Source organism: Lontra canadensis, unplaced genomic scaffold (assembly GCF_010015895.1).
Source record: "Lontra canadensis isolate GAN:19392208 unplaced genomic scaffold, GSC_riverotter_1.0 scaffold11, whole genome shotgun sequence".
Taxonomy (NCBI): Eukaryota; Metazoa; Chordata; class Mammalia; order Carnivora; family Mustelidae; genus Lontra; species Lontra canadensis.
The window spans coordinates 508,435-527,893 of record NW_022631005.1 but is presented as its reverse complement, the minus strand read 5'-3'; the positions used below and the strand labels follow the sequence as shown (position 1 = coordinate 527,893).

The window sequence follows — 19,459 nt, the reverse complement described above, 5'->3', positions numbered from 1 at the left end:
TTATTCACTATTATAACTAAACTATGGAAGCAACCCAAGTGTCCATCGATGGTTAAATGGTATAAGCAAAATGTGGTATATACATGCAATGGAATGTTGTTTAGCCTTAAAAAGGAAAGAAGTTCTGATAGATGCTACAATTGGATGAACCCTGAGGACATTATGCTAAGTGAAACAAACCTGTCACGAAAAGACATACTACTGTTTGATTCACTTATGTAGTTAGAATAATCAAAATCATAGAGACAAAAAAGAAATGTTATTGCTAGGGGCTGGGGTGGGAACAATGCAGGCATCTAGTTTAACAGGCATGGAGTTTCAGTTTGACAAAATAGACATGGATGGTAATGATGGTTGCAAAACATTATGAATACATTCTTTTAAGTTTTTATTTTTAAGTAATCTCTATACCCAACGTGAAGCTCAAACTCACAACCCCGTGATCAAGATTTGCATGGTCTTCCAACTGAGCCAGCCAGGCGCTCCTCATTATAGATGTATTTATATCACTGAAATATATACTTAAAATGGTTAAGATGGTAAATGTTGTTATGTGTATTTTATGAAAATAGAACAATCAAGGGCCCAGGGAGCACAATATGGTTCAGATCCATTTCAGTAAGAGCCAGTAAATAGACAAGAACTGTAAAGAACTTCAGAGTTCAAGCTCTAAGAGGTAAGGTACTGCCAAGGAATGGTAAAAATTTGCTGAGCAGCTGAAGTTAGGTAGAAATGAATTTCACTAAAGTTAAGTTTAAAGAAGGATTATAGATAAATGGGAAATATCCTTTGAGAACCAAAAAATATACTCACTATTTGGTATTTTAGCCAATGTGGTTTGGTTTGGGTGTTAAGTGTTTGAAAGGCGAAAACATCAGGACTATCCTCTGCAAAGGCTTCTAAGTACATGATTTCTATACCTGAAATTATGAGTTGTTGAAGTCACTACATGCTAAGCATATACTAATTTGGTAATTTCACAGTATTAGTCTATTGAAAATATTATGGACTTAAGACCTAAATACATAGTCCATCAATTACTTGCCAAATTCTTTACATTATTAGGACCAAAAAAATTTTTTTTCAGATCTAATACTATCCTCCTCTGCCTCAACAAACATGGCAGTTGGACTTTATCTCTGCCAGAAACAACATTATGCCTTCGCTTGTTTTGATGTACAGATAGTTAATAAGTAGTAGTCAAAACTTACGATAGTATAGGATTTATAAGTGGTATCACAATTTTTACAGATTTTTTGAAGGTGGGTAGCATGAGTTTATATATACTCTTCTTTTCCCTCCACCCACCCTAATCCTACCCTCTTCTACTACACAAGCTCACCTGTGCATTCTTTCTGGTGATGTGTATATTAAAATATACTACAGCATTGCTACTCAAAGTGAGGTCCAGGGATCAGCAGTGTTGGCATCACTCCAGACCTTCTCAGAGATAGAGGTTCTGGAGCTTCACACCACACTTTCTGAATCAGAATCTGAATCTTAACAAGGATTCCAGGTGATGTGTATACACATAAAGCTTTCAAAACACTGTACTAGAATACAACAATTCTCCACATGCCTTGACTAGACTCCTTATCTTTCAAAAAGCTATCAACTCATTAATTGGGCAGGCTCCCCCCCCCCTTTTGGAATGTACTGCTAATTCAGTGATTCTCAAAGCATGGTCTGAAAATTCTGAGGGCCCTTAGAAACTTTCGGGGGTTCACAAGTTCTTCCCTTTTCCACTGACATAGCCATGTGAGGCTAGATTGTCATCAGAACTTCAACTAAAACAATATGATGCAGATCGAATACAGAGATAAAAAATGCAGCTACTATTAAGTGTGATGTAGTTATTTACAAAAGTGAATACAATGCCTTTCTTTTTTGTGTTGGAACATATAGCTATTTTTTAATCTTTTTTTAATTTTATTTTTTATAAACATATAATATATTTTTCCCCCAGGGGTACAAGTCTGTGAATCGCCAGGTTTACACACTTCACCGCACTCACCATAGCACATACCCTCCCCAATGTCCATAATAACCCCACCCCTCCCAATCCCCCTCCCCCCAGCAACGCTCAGTTTGTTTTGTGAGATTAAGAGTCACTTATGGTTTATCTCCCTCCCAATCCCATCTTGCTTCATTTACTCTTCTCCTACCCCCTTAACCCCCATGCTGCATCTCCTCTCCCTCATATCAGGGAGATCATATGATAGTTGTCTTTCTCCGAATAGCTATTTTTTTAATGTTATTTATGTTAACATGTTGTTATGGAGTGCGGGTTCCCAAAATCAAAAATTAGAACCACTGGTATAATCTGTCAGAGAGAAAATAGGCTCCAGTATGACATTTCACTTACAACTTTATAGAAACAGTTTTGTAAATTGGGGGTAACCTTCTATCTCTAGGTCACATCCTTTTAGCTATCTGTTTATAATCTCTAAAAATTGGCCCACATTCCTTGTAAGAATCTGCGTTTCCTTCTCCTGAATGATGCAAGTAATCTATCTCCTCTTAGATGTTTAGTAACTTAGAGTTTCTTTTCCAAGGGAGCTTAAATATTGAAGAGAGGAATGACTTAAGATCAATAGGGACTCATAAATCCAAGGGCTTTTGATTGTTCTACCTATTAGCATGACTAGCATCCTACAACTGATCTTGGCAGAGACTCCTAAGAGGACCCATGGTTGCTGGCAGTGGCTATTTTTCAACAAAAAGCATTTAGTTAGCATTTCCCAGCCATAGAGATTCAGGATCTGCTCATCTTACAGGAGAGCCCCAGGGTTTACTTTCTCAAATGGTTATATAGTTCGGTTGAGTTTCTCAAATGCTGGACAGCTCGGTATTATTCCTGGGGGGATAATCTATCTAATTCTATTTAAAGCACAGCTCAAAATATTTATCTACCTCTCTAGAGATATTTAAAACATCTTTAGCTCTCAAGACCCCTAAAATTGTAGCAAGGGAGTAAGCTTAGAATACTGTGTGTTATCACATTTCTGCTTTTTCTCCACAGTACTTACTACTGTTTAAAATATCATATTGTTTATAAATGTGTTGTGACTCCCCTCCTTTCCCATGAAAGTCTCCTTAAGGGATTGTGTCTTTTTGATAGTTGTAGCTGCAGGGCCAGGAACAGTGCCTGGCATGTTCATACTCAACAAATACTGATACTCTATGAATAGTAAACTATAGAAACAGAGTATTAGGTTGACATTTAACCCAAGAGGCTATCTCCAAGGTTAGAATGTAACTGGAAAGAGCAAGGTATTATTCTATGGCCTGGGAAGGTCCATATGACCAGGACTTTCTTGGTTTCTGGCTTAAGGAATTCATAGCTTTGCTATTATGTGGGCCTCGGGTTGACAGTTATGGGGAGTCATAAAGGGTAGACACTGGAATGCCAGACAAAATTCTTTACCCTAGGAGTAGTTCTATCCACCTACACTGGTAACTTAATAGTGTGTGGAAAGCTAAGAGTAATGATGATAAGCCCTCTTTCAAGCGAGTGGCATGAGAAAGTGGAAGGAGGAGGCACTGATACGAAAGATGGAAAGAAAGTAGGTTCTTAAATTCCATTCTCTTTCTTTGGACTGGTCTCACTGAGGCTGGCATAAACTGAAGTATGATCTGAAGATAAATGTAGCCCTCTAATTTCCCCCCCACAATGCCACACACAATTAATTACAGACTCTTTTGAGACCCAAAGACTGGGGGTGGGAAGTGGACAAGGACCCTCCTTGTACTTGAAATGTTCTGAATGAAAATTCCCATAGTGAGAACAGATTTTAGAAGGTTAACTATAAGGTAGGCCATTTCAGGGATGTGCAAGAAAACCCTGGCTTGTCAGAGGGAAAGAAAAAAAGATCTGCCATGAGGTAGAAACTACAAAAAAATCAACTAAAATGTCTAGGGCCATGCTGTCCTCATCTCATCACTCTACACTGGGCTGCATCTTCAGGACACCTGTGAAAATGCAGAGGCTTTCTGTGAGTCCAAGGCAGACATAAAGGATATCCTGGATATCCTGTGTTTTGTTTAGCTACAAACAGAAACTTACAAATTAAATCTTCCTTTTCACTCTATTTGTCATATATACATATCTATGCATTTATATTTTAGTATATTTAAATACTATATACTTGAGCAGGGTTTTAGTTGAATTCTTAAGAACCATAGCAGATTAATGGATTAACAACCACATAATAACTCTTCTGAAAAAGGTAGAAATACCATGCTCTGTGGCATTTGGAAGGCTTTGAGAGCAATCAGAGGCCTCCATTGCTTCTTGCAGTATGTAATAATGGGCATTTCTGTGATAGAAATAGTTTTCTTCAAATAGCCTCTTGTATCTAAGGGATACCAATTTTATTCAGAAGTCATGCTGGGTTCTTAGAGGAGGTTCACCAGACCTCACTAATTTTCTTAGGAGTAAGTGGGGGTAGATGAATGTTTGGGATGATAAGAGGCAAAAAGGGGGTCCAGAACAAATTTCCTGCATTTGCAAAAGAGAAGACTGTAGAGACTTTTAGAGCTGTTAGGGGATATTGAGGCGTGACAAAGAGAAAAAAATTGAAGAGCAAAGTGTTTTAAGAAGATATGGATACTGAGACTTACAAGTTCATGAGATCAGAACTGAAAATAATTAACTACATTCATTTGTCTAAGCTGAATGTTTTCTCCATTCGTAGAAAAGTTATAGTAAAGGAACTGTTGTGGAATTACAAATATATAAAGTAAGACACTTTCTAACTACTAGGTTACCAACATGGTATGGAACAGATTTTCATCCTTTCCACCTGTTTTTCCTCTGTGATCTCCTTCATTTTTTCTCACTTTAAGTTTACTTTTTAAAAAAGAAAAGTAGTTAAAACTGCAATCTCACAACAGAGTACTATTTATATTACTATAATTCTTCTCTCTTCTATGAGGACTTTTGAAAGAATTTCCTTAAAATAACATGTTCCTCTAGTGCGTTATGTAGATATTTAACTACTTGACAAAAGACTGGAGAAGTAGGGATGAGGAGGAGAAATTTAAAACCAAACCTACTGCCAATAGAAAATGAATAAAAACTGGAGAAAAGAATTTCTAATTTTTTATATAAGTGAGTGGAAAATAATTGTTTCGAGAAAATCTAATTGATGCAAATTTCTTTTGCAATGCCATAACATTTATAGTTCTTTTTCTCACATTAGACATTTTGAAAGTTGGAGAGAAGAAGCACCATTTTAGTAAATACATACTTGTCCTAACAACTTGTGATTGTCAGTTGCACATCTTGTCCATCATCATATTCAGTATCAATAATCTGAGTTGCTGAGGTTTAACTGATAATTAGTGCTACATGACACAAACACTGCTACAGTGTCACTGATAATAGATAGGGATAGTACTTTCATTTTAACTTGAGAAGTAAACAATGTTAATATTCTGGCTTCCTTCTGGTCTCTTGAATAATGAAATTAGTTTTAAAAGTGTGACTTGGCTCACATATGTGTACACAGGCCATAAACCTGCTAAAGGGTTCAGTGCCATCAGAATTTCACTTTTATGCCAGATACCATTATTGAACTGCACATTTATTAATTTTCAAATATAACACCGCACAATCTTCCAATAATTTCAGTTTCACTTTGATTTGGATGTTTGAGAGTGAATTTTATATTAATACACAAACTTTATTCATAATTTATAGTTATGTAATAGGTGAAAAAAAACAATGCATGTAAATAACTGGCTTTTAAAAAAATAGTTAAATTTTTGCAGGAGCCCCTGATCATGCTTTTCATTGTGCATATTTATTGAACAATCAATATCCCCCACACTTAACACTGAAATATTGAAGTTATACAGAGAATCATAGAGCAACTTTAAAAAGAAGTATTTTTCAGGGCACCTGGGTGGCTCAGTGGGTTAAGCCTCTGCCTTTGGCTCAGGTCATGATCTCAGGGTTCTGGGCTCCAGTCTCGCATCGGGCTCTCTGCTTGGCGGGGAGCCTGCTTCCTCCTCTCCCTCTGCCTGCCTCTCTACCTACTTGTGACTCTGTCAAATAAATAAATAAAATCTTTTAAAAAATAAATAAATATTTTCGGCACTATTCTTCTGTGTTTTCAGGAGTATATCTGTGTCTATTGCAGAAGATAAAATAAAATAGAAAACACCTTATTATGGAAGATTTTCTTTTATAAACAACTCGCACTGTTTTAACTTACGGTTACATACTGGAGGGCACTGCATTTCTTTTGATAAGTTACTTAGAACATAATTATATGGTAATATCCTACACTGTACAAGGCGTTCAGGAGACGAAAGAATCCGTTTCAGTTATAGCTTAGTTAAATTCGAACAAATGCCATCCAAAGCAAAGGCTTTTCTTCTTCCTTTCAAAGCTGACTAATCTTGCTTTCCTGCTTTAAGCGCGTAGAGGCCTTGCGGGTACTTTGCTGCAAATTCCACCTCTTCCAAACCTCAGCTTAACGAAAACCCCCGATCTCAGGGTTCAGAGTATCAGTAAAGTGGGTTTAGGCTCGCGCCGGTCTAACGTTTTGCCCCACTTCCTACCCTGGTCCAGGAAGTGACAGCAACAAGCTCGGAAGACTCATTGCGCTCCTCCTCCCGCCACTTCGCAGGCTTTTCCAGAGTTCACTTTACTTCACACCAAGTCAAACCCTTCCCGCAACCCCGACATCCACCTGTTACAGCGTCCCACACCCACGCCAGTCTCCAGGCCCTGCCAATCACAGGCTTCGGCAGGGGTTACGGCGACGCCTCTCTCCTGGCTCTGCGGTCCCGCCCGCTTCCAGAACTGTTTCCCGCCCTCTGGGCCCTTTGTCCAATCGTTAGCTAGTTAGTGTTCTTTGGTTCCCGCCCCCTCCTTCCCCGCCCTTCTGAGGTACCGCCCCCTCCCCCTTAAGGCTGACGGAATCACCTGACCCGGAGGAGCTCGGTCGGAAAGAAGGCAAGAAGGGGCGTGTGTGTGGAGGGGAGGGGCGCGAGGAGGAAGGGGGGATGCCGGGAGTGGGGCGGGGAGAAGGGGGGGGTGGGTTGTCAGTCCGATCTCGCGAGAGAGGACGGAAGCCTGTGGGAGCCCGTGGCCTTTAAAGTGCGGTTCAGCCCTTTCCTCCCGGGGTAGTTTGTAAACACGGCTGAGACCGGGCTTCCTTGGCGACCGAGAGAAGCGTGAACTAGTGTCCTGGAAAGGTGAGTAGTGCTGGGGAGAAAGCCGTAGGACTGGAGACTGTAGGGATATGGAGAAAGAAGGCACTAACATGGCGACGTCGCTCACCGTAGTCCCCACCCCCAGCTTCCCATCACCTCGGGCGCTCCTGCCTCAGTGCCTAGCCCTCTGGGCGACTGAGGCTGTACTGCCACCTCAGCGGCTCGCACGGCGTCGGCTTCGGGAGCCCGACGGGCCGGGCGGGACCGTTAGGTAACTGGCATTCGTTGTTCTGGCCCCTCCCCGATCGCGCGCTTTCCTAACGAAGAGGAAAAAGGAATAACGGCTCCTCTTAGACCCCTCCCCCCGATTTATCTTCCCCCTTCTCTGGTTAGTTCAGGGGTTTCTGGACCCCACCTCGGATCCGGGGAGGGCGCTGGGAGACCCCTTCAGTCCTTGGATTAGCAGGAAGAGGACCGGCTCTGGTCTCCCCACCCAAGGCTCAGTGGTTGGGGACTGTGTATAGGTGATGGTGGACGGGAGGAGGATCGGGAGGCGCAGCAGAAAATAGGGTCAGGGTTTCTGGCTGTGATGGAACATGATGGAACAAATGGTGTGGAGAACCTGTGAGCTGAAAGTCTTGGCCTTTTCTGTCCTTTCTGCCCCCTCACACTCCCGCCATCCCCCACTTTTTTCCCGGTGGGGCGGGGCTGAGGTATGGGTGCAGATTGATTCTGGTATTTTCCCCCATTTTTTTTTTTTTTTTTTTTACCTCCCTGAATGGACTGCAGAGCGTCTATAGGGAAATAACCTATGCTTTTTATTGATGCCCTGGGGACCAGGGCCGAGAGATAGTGTGTATGTGTGTGTTGTGTGTATTTTCTGTGTTAGCTCGCTAGAAGAGGGAGAAGGCGGAGGAGCTGGGGACTATTTTTGTGTCCTTAGATAGTGTAAAATTGCCTTTGCTCAATGGGGAGTTTAAAACTGGTTGAAGCCAAGAGCAAAACTTCTGTGAATATAATGAAATAAAAGGGATTACACCTCGTGGACCTTCACCTTATTGACTGATACCTATATTATATGAAAGTTATAATTTCTTAGGCATTTTAAATTATGGAGACTAACAATAATGTGCATACTTGGAAACCAAAACAAAAACTATTCCTCTTGAGTGCACTTTTGGTCCTTTGTGAAGAAACCACTGCCTTACTATGTGTAATTTTTAAATAGCCATGTAACCTTGGTCTATTGTACCAAAACTATAAAGGTGATAAGCTTGTTTAAAAGTCAGCCCTGCAGAGTTAAGTGACCTGAAAGACAAATACAGTAGCAGTTACATCTTGTAATTAAGTTTGTTACACTGACTTGAGTAATCCATTGTTGTTACTTTTCAGAACTGCAGGAACATCTTTATAAAGTGTGTTTTAAAGAGATGCCCTTCTGCAGATAAAGAAGAGTTAAGGATGTTCTTGAATCTTTGGTCATCAATAATTGAATAACAAAAATCCTAGTCTTTGTAATTTATAAGAATCTTAAAAATTTATGGTGGTTTGTATGCTGCTTTCCTAAAACCTGTTTTATCTTGTTTTGAGAGGATTACTGCTGTTAAATTTTTAATTATTTGGAATATATGGCAATTTAGAATATAGGTGTTTGTATTTGTCGGGAATGAGCTTTCAGGAACTCTGTGTTTAAGGTTCACATGCCTTCTGTAGATCTGATTGCATTTCCTGGAAATTTTAAAAAAATAACCGTATTAGGATGTTATTTCATCTTTGGGTACTTTACCATAATCTATTAAACATGTCATACAGAAATTCCTGTATTTACTTTACTTGGAGTATTTGTTTCATATATTTAAGCTAAATTCACTGTAAATATTAAGGTTACTGTGTTAGCTCTGTAACAAATAATTTGGAGGAATGCTTTTTCTTGGTATTCAGGATTTGAAAGCTTTCAATATCATTTTTAAAGATGTTATGCTATACATCAGATGTCTACAATAACTAGCATTAAATCTCAAGAAGTAATCTGCATTTTTCCTACCTAAATATTTGTGTTTTGAAAAAGTTGAGTGTTAGTGATTTAGATGTTCTCTGCTGGTAAATTCTTAAGATCATGTTAGATCAAATGTGTAGATCGTATCTGTGTCATCTTGAGCAGATAAAACAATCTCTTTTCAAAAACTCATTGAATAGGGGCGCCTGGGTGGCTCAGTGGGTTAAAGCCTCTGCCTTCGGCTTGGGTCATGATCCCAGGGTCCTGGGATGGAGCCCCACATCAGGCTCTCTGCTCAGCAGGGAGCCTGCTTCCTCCTCTCCCTCTCTCTCTCTCTCTCTCTCTCTGTCTGCCTCTCTGCCTACTTGTGATCTCTATCTGTTAAATAAATAAATAAAATCTTTTAAAAAATTGAATAACAAGAATTGGATGGTAAGCTGATCCTTATAAAAAATAAATACATTAGTACTTGTTATACTACTCAGTAATTAAAATGTATTATGGGAAAATAATAAATCTGCATTGTTATAGTCAGTAATTTAACTTAGTATTTCTGTGTTTATCCTTTAATTCCCATCTGTTACTTGAGACTAAGGGTCTTACCTAAAATACTGCATGTTTTCTTAATGAAATTCTTAATGAAGAGATATTAATGTTAGTATTCACTATTTATGTCCAGGGAAAAACCCACAAAACATTTTATGTTTTTCCTCTGTTTCTTGAGCTCAAGATTAAAAAGAAAGAGTAAAATATAATCTCATAAAAATTTAAAGAAGTTTGTGGAACTCTTTGGCCAACAGTAATTGGAATTATTTTACATATATTACTATAAACGTGTCATGTATTCTATAATTATAGATACCCATATATTATATATACTATTTTCATTTTAACAATCTTGAAATGTATATTCATTTACATTTTTAAGTATGTTTAAGTGATGCTTTTATTTTTTTCCCTTCTTGGCATTTTGGCAGTGGTAGTAGAGTGTTAACAAACTTTTTTTGTAACAAGAATGAATGTAAATAGAGTGCTTTTGGGGCAAGGCTATTCACCCATGTCTGCATTGTCTATCTTAACAAAGATAGTGATTCTCATTTTTTTTCTGTCTTAATACCCAAGGAATAGAAACACCCCCAACAGTAGTAGTAGCTTTTTACCACAGAGATTCTCAACAAGATAAGTAGGGAAAACAGGGTGGGAATGATTACAATTGGCAAAAAGCCAGTTGGCAAGATACCAAGTGTATTTTGGTTCTTTGGCTAGTAGTGTATATCTTTATCTATACTACTACCTTAATTTACAAATTCCCTAGATGTTCTTTAGTTTGCTTACCTGAACCTAAACTTTTGTCATTCCAGCTTCATAGTTTTCCCAATTTTATAGCTTTGTTTTTTCTAATTCTTGTGCGGGGGGCTAGTGTGTTTCTATTTATTTGAATACTTAAAATAGTGTTACTAGAAATCAACCGCAAGTTTGCCCTACTGATAAATAACTTTTCATTATTTTTGTTGCCTTCTAATTTCTGTATATATATTATAGCTTTGACAGAATTTTATCATTAGTTAGCATTATGTTTTATTTTTAGAGCTTTAGCATTTCCCCATATTGCCTAACCTTCGTGATATATAATGGTTACATGATAGTTTACCAGTTGACCATTAAAATTTCCTCTATTTTAAATGCCCAATGGAAAAATGATTGTTTTCAGTTTCTCTTTTAGCATTGAATTGAGCATCCCTATGCGTCTTTTTACTTATTTTGAATTGTTTCTGTAGGATACTAATCTCAAGTGAAATTACTAGGTCAAAGGATATATATTTAAAAAAAAATTTTTTTTTAAGATTTTATTTATTTATTTGAGACAGAAGAAGAGTGAGAGAGTTCAAGCAGGGGGAGCAGCAGGCAGGAGAAGGAGGCTCTCACCCAAGGAAGGAGCCCAATGCGGGGCTTGATCCCAGGACTCCAGGATAATGACCTTAACTGACTGAGCCGCTCAGGCGCTCCAGGTCAGAGGATATAAGTGTTTCTATATTGCCAGATTTTTGCCTCTCCAAAGAGTTGATAGAGCAAGTCTACACTGTCAGGAGAATCTGAGTACACCAACTTTATCATAATTTTACCAACTTCGGAGTTGTGCTGATTAATAAAGTAGGATTGCATAATTAGGAATTATTAGTGGGAATAAGTTGCATTTAGCAGTTTTGTTTAGTAGACCATATCAGTCTCAAGTTACTTGCTTACCAGTGATCTGTGTGCTGGGACAGATAATGTGTATTTTATATTTTCTTCATTTCACTATTTCTCATATAGATTACTTGACATAAAGAACTTGACAGTGTAGTAACAGTAATCCTTAAATTTGATGTAGTTTTACATGGTTTACATGTTGGGTGCTTTATGCTAGTTTACTTTGATATAAGAGCTACTTTTTAATCTATAGGTTTATGAGTTATTGAAATTCATAATGGCATTTATTTCCAAATAGGTAATCCTTGAAATAAAGAATGTGTATGTTATAGCCCGATTGAGTTGTTTCCTTAGTGTTGTCTTCTGGTACATAGTATGCATATAATCAATGTTTTAGGGTACTTATTAGGAGCCAGACTGTCATGGGTCTGCCACTTATTATCTGTATCATCTTACTATCTGTATCATCTTCTCTGTGCTTCAATTTCCTTAATTTTGAAGGTAATACTTAATTCATAGCTTTGTTCAAAGAATTAGTGTATATAAAATGCTTAAAGCAGTGTTAGGAACTAATGAATACTTAGTATATGGTGTGGTAATTATTGTTAAAGTACATTCAGAAATAATAATAATCTACCAAAGCCCCACCAGGTATATGTGATGTAGCTTGAAGGCAGGACATTAATCATCTCTTTAGTAGCTTTGGCCGTAAAGTTGAGTTTTCTGTAGGAACTTATAATTTGTGGTGCAACTCACTGTGTTAGAATTTTCATAAATGCATGTGAGAGAGTGTCTCCTATTTTTTGTTCCCTTTGTCCCTAAGTCAGACTTTTCTTATATTAAACTTCTGTAGTATATAGCAGGCTCATATTTTGAGATGATAACATTGTGACAGTATGATTTCCATAAAATCCAATTATCATTTTTTTCTATTCCACTAGAAACATTTTGGTGAAACCTTTCATTCCTCCCTCTTCATAGTGGAAGAGATGATTAAATAAAATACATTTCTAATGTTTGTTCTTTTTTTTAATTCTAAGTTTTATTTTAATTCTAGTTAGTTAACCTAGTATTAGTTTCAGGTGCACAATACACTATTCAGAACTTCCATATATAACCCTGCACTCGTCACTACAAGTGCACTCCTTAATCCCCATCACCTGTTTAGTTCATCCCCTCCACTCCTCGCCTGTTCTCTGGTAACTGTCATTTTTCTATAATTAAGAGTCTGTTTCTTGGTTTGTCTCTCTCATTTTTTCCCCCTTGTTTCTTAAATTCCACACACAGGTAAATCATATGGTATTCATCTTTCTCTGACTTATTTCACTTAGCATAATACTCTGTAGTTCTATCCATGTCATTGCAAATGGCAGGATTTCATTGTTTTTTTATGGCTGAGTAATATTCCTGTGTGTGTGTGTGTGTGTGTGTATCACATAATCTTTATCCATTTATTTGTCAATGGACACTTGGGATGCTTCCGCTGTAAATAATGCCACTATAAACACAAGGGTGCATGCATCTCTTTGAATTAGTGTTCTTGTATTCTATAGGTAAATACCCAGTAGTGCAATTGGTGGATCGTAAGGTAGTTCTGTTAGCTTTTTGAGGAACCTGCATACTGGTTTCCACAGTGGCTGTACCAATTTGCATTCCCGCGAGCAATGCACAGGTGTTCTTTTTCTCCACATTCTCGCCAACACCTGTTATTTCTTGCGTTGTTGATTTTAGCCCTTCTAAAATGGGTGTGAGGTGGTACCTCGTTGTAGTTTTGATTAGAATTTGCCTGATAAGGGATGATGAGCATCTTTTCACATGTCTATTGGCTGTTTATATGTCTTCTAATGTTTTTTTGAATTCTTTACTGATTATTCAACTAATGTAACTGTTCTCAATCACAGTGTTGAGAGTAACTTGTGTCTTTTATCATTTGTAAGGAAGGTTTTAATCATCATCGACACGATGTTGGATTGATGGTTATTCCTTTAGTAATATCTCACTTAATTTTGATATTCTTTGAGAGGAAGAGCGAGAGAGGAGCTTACTGGTGTTGCAGTAGGAATTATACATAATCTATACCCATTCTTATTTGTGCTCTCTTTATAATGAGAAATTAGTATCTATATACTTTTTTAGTATATGTGCTGCTGAAGCAAGCACTTAATATCCTCTTAATAGTAGTGATAACTAGGACTTACTGTAATTCTTGGTGAGCTGTGAATTTCTATTTTCTTTTTACCTTTACAGAAGTTTTTAGTAAGCATGCAATAATAATAAAAGATACAAGAATATAATTATAATAAAAATAATAATAGATAAGTACTTTTTTTTTTACATCTACCTTTAGAAAAATAATGCTGTGGGCAGTATTTTGTATAACAGATGTGATTATCAAATCTAAAAGGATGTTATTAGTAAAAACTTGGATTAGCACTGTTCATATTCATAACCATTAATCTGTAAGGTCTTTTTATTTGTGTGGGGTTTTTTTTTTTTTTTAGATTATTTCCTTTTTTTAAGATTTTATTTGTCAGAGAGAGGGAGCATGTGCACAAGCAGGGGGAGTGGCAGGCAAAGGGAGAAGCAGGTTCACTGCTGAGCAAGGAGCCTGATGCAGGACTCCATCCCAGGACCCTCCTGGGATTGTGACCTGAGCTGAATGCAGACACTTAACCGACTGAGCCACTCAGGCATCCCTAGATTTATTTATTTTATTTTAGAGAGGGAGAGAGTGTATGTTTAGTAGGGGAGGGCAGAGGGAGTGGGGAAGAGAGAATCCTCAAGCAGACTCCCTGCTGAGCGTGGAGCCTGACACAGTGCTGCATCCCACTACCCATGAAATCATGACCTGAGCCGAAACCAAGAATCGGACACCTAACCAACTCAGCCACCCATGTGCCCTTGTATTTGTGTATTTCTAATGTTTTGTTGTGATTTTAGGCTGTAAGACTAGAACTTGCTTACCTTATATCACCTAGGGATTAGAGGTCTGGGAATAATTAAGACCCACGTTAAAAATGAAGTTTAAGGGGTGCCTGGGTGGCTCAGTGGGTTAAAGCCGCTGCCTTTGGCTCAGGTCATGATCCCAGGGTTCTGGGATCGAGCCCCGCATCGGGCTCTCTGCTCAGCAGGGAGCCTGCTTCCTCCTCTCTCTCTGCCTGCCTCTCTGCCTACTTGTGATCTCTGTCTGTCAAATAAATAAATAAAATATTTTTAAAAAAATGAAGTTTAACTTAAAAACTGATATTTTTATTAATGGATATTTTGATATATTGGGTTGGTCTCAATAGTGACATACTTTCATGAATACAGTATTGGGAAAAGTCTGAGGTGTTCTTTATATGTGCCATTAACTTTGAGGAATTTCATCAAAACGCTTATATACTCTTGGGAATTAGGGATATGTGTGAAGAACATCTGTCATGTCTGCTGCAAGTGGGGCAAAATTAAAAGCTGCTTTTCTCATTAAAGCTGGGCTTCTGTTTTTCACACTTCTGAGGTGTTTGATTTCCTTACGTAGAACTAAACGTTATATATCAAATAACCTTATGGGATAACATCAAATTCATGGGTTAAAGACTTAAAGCCTTTTGTTCAAAAGTTGAATTAAATGTGTAGTTCTCAGTTTGGGGCTTTAAAGAAGGTAGTAAGACTAGGATTGATTAAGCATTAGGAAAATGAACATTTAATGTCAAAGTAAAATACAGAACTTGTAATAAACTTAATAGATACCATGTAAGCACCATGCACTATGCTATGTATTTTACATATATTGTTATCTTTTTTTTTTTAAGATATTTATTTATTTGACAGAGACCGACACAGCGAGAGAGGGAACACAAGCAGGGGGAGTGGGAGAGGGAGAAGCAGGCTGCCTGCTGAGCAGGTAGCCTGATGTGGGGCTCAGTCCCTGGACACTGGGATCATGACCTGACCTGAAGGCAGACGCTTAACGACTTCACCACCCAGTCACCCCATCCTTTATTCTTTTCGACAACACTGAAAGTGGTGTATTATTTCTTACTGTTGAGGATCATAGTGAACTCATACCATTTAAAATTTTTCTAATATAGAAAGTCAAAGGTACCTTAACCTTGAAAGGGAGTAAAGTCCTACTAGCTCATAGTTACAGGTTTTCAAACTCTTGGGTTCCAAGTTTTGTTGTTATGACCATAGTGATGTTCCCAGGACCCCAGGATTGCTCTAGGATCACTTTTTGCATTTTTTGGCTCTTGACCAAGATATAGGAAGAAAATTAAAGCGCAGAATTATGTGTGTATATAAGGTATTGCTGCCCATGAAGCCTTGTGACACAAGCCTACCCTCCTGGGTGCCTTACTTATTAACATTTTTACTCACTCTTTTAATGTCCTCTTCCTGCATCACAAATTACCACATATTTTGCATCTTAAAACAACACAGATTTATCTCACAGTTTTTGTAGGTCAGAAGTCCAGGTGGGCTCAGCTGGGTCTTCTGCTTAGGGTCTTACAAATCCAAAATTAATTAGTTGGCTGAGCTGTATTCCATGCTAGAGTGTCTGGGGGGAAAATCCACTTCCAGGTTCATTCAGATTCTTGGCTAAATGCAGACACCTTGTGGACTGATAACCAGAGTTGGTATTTGCTCTTAGAAGCTGAAAAGCTGGGAGGCCTGGGTGGCTCAGTGGGTTAAGCATCAGTGTTGGGCTCAGGTGGCTCAGGTACTGATCCCAGGCTCCTGGGACCGAGTCCCACAACGGGCTCCCTGCTCAGTGGGGAGCCTGCTTCTCCCTCTGCCTGCTGCTCTGACTACTGGTGCTCTCCATCTTTCTGTCAAATAAATAGAATTTAAAAAAAAAAAAAAAGCTGAAAGGCTTTCAGTCCTGTCCCCTCCAGTAATGGCAAGACAAGTCTCCTTTATACTTCTAGTTTTTGTGACTTATGCTACTACTGAATCTCTCAGAATTCAGACAGAGAAAGTTTTCTGTTCTTAAGGGCTCCTGGATTGGGCCCCCTGGATAACCCAGAATAATCTTCCTGTTTTAGGAGTTGTTATCTTTTTGCATCTTCAGAGTCCATTTTGTAATGTAATATAACTATTCATAGTTTCCAGGGATTTGGGTGTGGACTACTTTGTGGGACCATTCTACCTATTACACTCATGTGCTCCTGAAAAGAAATTTGATAAACTCTGTGCCCTTGCACATTTCTAAGTTGAATCTTAAAAGTTTTCATCTTAGGTTTAAAAAGTTGAAAGAAAGTACAATTTCTGGCTTTTCTAGATACTGACACTAGTTTTTGTAAGTACCTAATGTCAGTAGCAATTTGATGTTGTAATTTTAAAAAACACTAGAATTAATCTTTAAAAGTTGGAAATTTTCATTATTCCTCTTATTGACCGTCTATTTAACTTCCATTTCTCCAACATAATTTTATTTGAATCCAGTGGATTTTAATGTTTTAAAGTATTGATACCTTTTCATACCTCTCTGCAATAAATATAATAAATTGAACTTAGATTTTTAAGTTTATTGATTTCTTTTCATGGAGCTCTCTTGGGACAGTGTATTTTTGAACAATATTTTGAGAATGGAAGAAGCAGTCATTAAATGAAAAGTTTTTATTTTCCTGTCATCACGCTAAACAATATATATGAATTCAGAACATTCCTAAACACAGGGCAAAATGCCATTCTTAAGAACAGTGCTTTAGCAGAAATATAAGACAGGCAAAGACACAAACCTGAGGTTTAATGGTGCCTGAATTAAGGTAGGCTTTAAGACACTTTTTAAATAATCCCCTTGTTTGGTTCTGTGGAGGTTTTACAACCTGGGGCAATGCATGGTAATGAGATTTGGTATGGTTGGGAAGTGAGAGTTTATTTTGAACTGTGGAAGGATGAGGATTTAGGGAAATTAGATCATTTTTAGGAAAGAAAACATAGGGAAATACAGATAGGAAATTTTCTTACAATTTATCCTTATCAGATGTCCCTTGGAATGCTTTAGTGTACCTTCAGTAATACATAAACGTGTTTGAATACTACCTTGAAAAGACTATCCTCTTCCTACCCAGACCCTATCCTCCCACAAGGCCAGAAGCGTATAGAGTCTTCTGAGTCCATGTCAAGAGAGACTTCGTTCCATTCTCACATGTATATCTACTTTCTGAGCCTTGTTTTTTGACACAATATCTGCTTCCCAGAATATTTACCATTAGCAGTGTTTGCCTCCTTCAGCAGAGCCCATTCCCCTTAACCACAGGTTAATTATATCCAAATATAGGCATACCTCAGATATGGTGGGTTAGGTTCCAAACGACCACAGTAAAGCAAGTCAGATGGATTTTTTGGTTTCCTAGTGCATGTAAAATTTATGTTTTCACTATGCTGTAGTCTATTAAGTGTGTGCTAGTATTTTTTTTTTTATTTACATGCCTTAATTTAAAAATACTTTTTTGCTAAAAGAAAAGCCAACGATCATCTGAGCTTTCAGCCAGTTGTAATCTTTTAGCTGGTGTAGGGTTTTGCCCATGGTGGCTGTTCACTGATGAGGTGGTGGTTGCTGAAGGTGGGGTGGCTATGGCCATTTCTTTAAGTAAAACATCAATGAAGTTTACCTATGGAGGAAGTTTCAAAGTTGGAGTCAGTCCTCTCAAACCCAGTCACTGCTTTTTCAACTAATTTTATGTAATATTCCAAATTCTTTGTGATCATTTCAATAATCTTCATAACGTCTTTACCAAGAGTAGATTACATCTCAAGAAAATCACTTTCTTTGCTCATGCATAAAGAGCAGCTCCTCATTTGTTCAAGTTTTATCATGAGATTAAAACGGTTCAGTCACATCTTTAGGCTCACTTCTAGTTCTCTTGCTGTTCCCACCACATGTGTAGTTAATTCCTTCCCTGAAGTCTTGAACCCCTCAAAATCATCATGGGAATTGGAGTCAGCTTCTTCCATACTCCTCTGTTAATGTTGATATTTTGACCGCTTCCCATGAATCACAAATGCTGTTAATGGAATCTAGAATGGTTAGTCTTTTCTAGAAGGTTTTCAATTTTCTTTGTCTAGATCCATGAGAAGAATCACTGTCTCTATGTATTTCTTAAATAAGACTCGAAAGAATTACTCCTTGATCCATGTGCAGCAGAATAGATGTGTTTAGCAGGCAAGAAAACATTAATCTTGTTACACACCTCTTAAGCGTTTTGGGGTGTCAGGTGCATTGTCAACGAACAGTAACATTTTGAAAGGAATCTTTTTTTTGGAGCAGCAGTTCTCAACAGAGGGCTTAAAATATTCAGTAAACTGTGTTGAAAACATGTGCTGTCATCCAGAATTTGTTCCATTTATAGAGCACAGGCAGAGTAGATTGAATGTAATTGTTAAGGGCCCTAAGATTTTCAGAATGATCAGGAGCATTGGCTGCAACTTAAAGTTACCAGCTGTGTTAGCCCCCAACAAGAGAGCCTGTTCTTTGAAGCTTTGAAACCAGGCATGAAGTGTTTTCTAGCTATGAAAGCCCTGGATGGCATTTTCTTCCAATCTAAGGCTGTTCTATCTACATTAAAAATCTTTTATTTAGTGTAGTCACCTTCACTAATGATCTTAGCTAGATACTCTACATAACTTTTTGCAGTTTCTGTATTTTTTTTTAAAGATTTTTTTTATTATTATTTATTCAACAGAGAGATAAAGAGCACAAGTAGGTAGAGCAGCAAGGAGAGGGAGAAGCAGACTCCCTGCTGAGCAGGGAGCCTGATGTGGGGTTTGATCCCAGGGCCCTGGGATCATCACCCAAGCCAAAGGCAGCCGCTTAACTGACTGAGCCACCCAGGCGCCCCTGCAGTTTCTGTATTAGCACTTGCTCCTTCACCTTCTACTTTTTAAAGATTTTTAGTTAGTTAGTTATTTGTCAGAGAGAGAGAGAGAGAGAGAGAGAGCGAGAGAACACAAGCAGCGGGAGCAGCAGGCAGAGGGAGAAACGGGCGCTCTGCTGAGCAAGGAGCCTGATTCAGGACTCTATCCCAGGACCCTGGGATCAGGACCTGAACCAAGGCAGACACTTTAATCAGCTGAGCTACCCAGGCATCCCCACCTTCTACTTTTTATTTATTTATTTAT

At 38.3% G+C, this 19,459-nt stretch overlaps 1 protein-coding gene across 8 annotated transcripts in view; it reads left to right on the top strand.

The window, feature by feature from the left end:
* The first annotated feature begins 7,056 nt into the window (after positions 1 to 7,056).
* ATF2 (activating transcription factor 2) overlaps positions 7,057 to 19,459 on the top strand; it is an 83,465-nt gene continuing 71,062 nt past the window's right edge. For all 8 annotated transcript variants that reach the window (XM_032855941.1, XM_032855940.1, XM_032855939.1 and 5 more), the window contains exon 1: positions 7,057 to 7,209. The gene's annotated coding sequence lies outside the window, so the exon portion shown is untranslated. The remainder of the gene's footprint in view (positions 7,210 to 19,459) is intronic.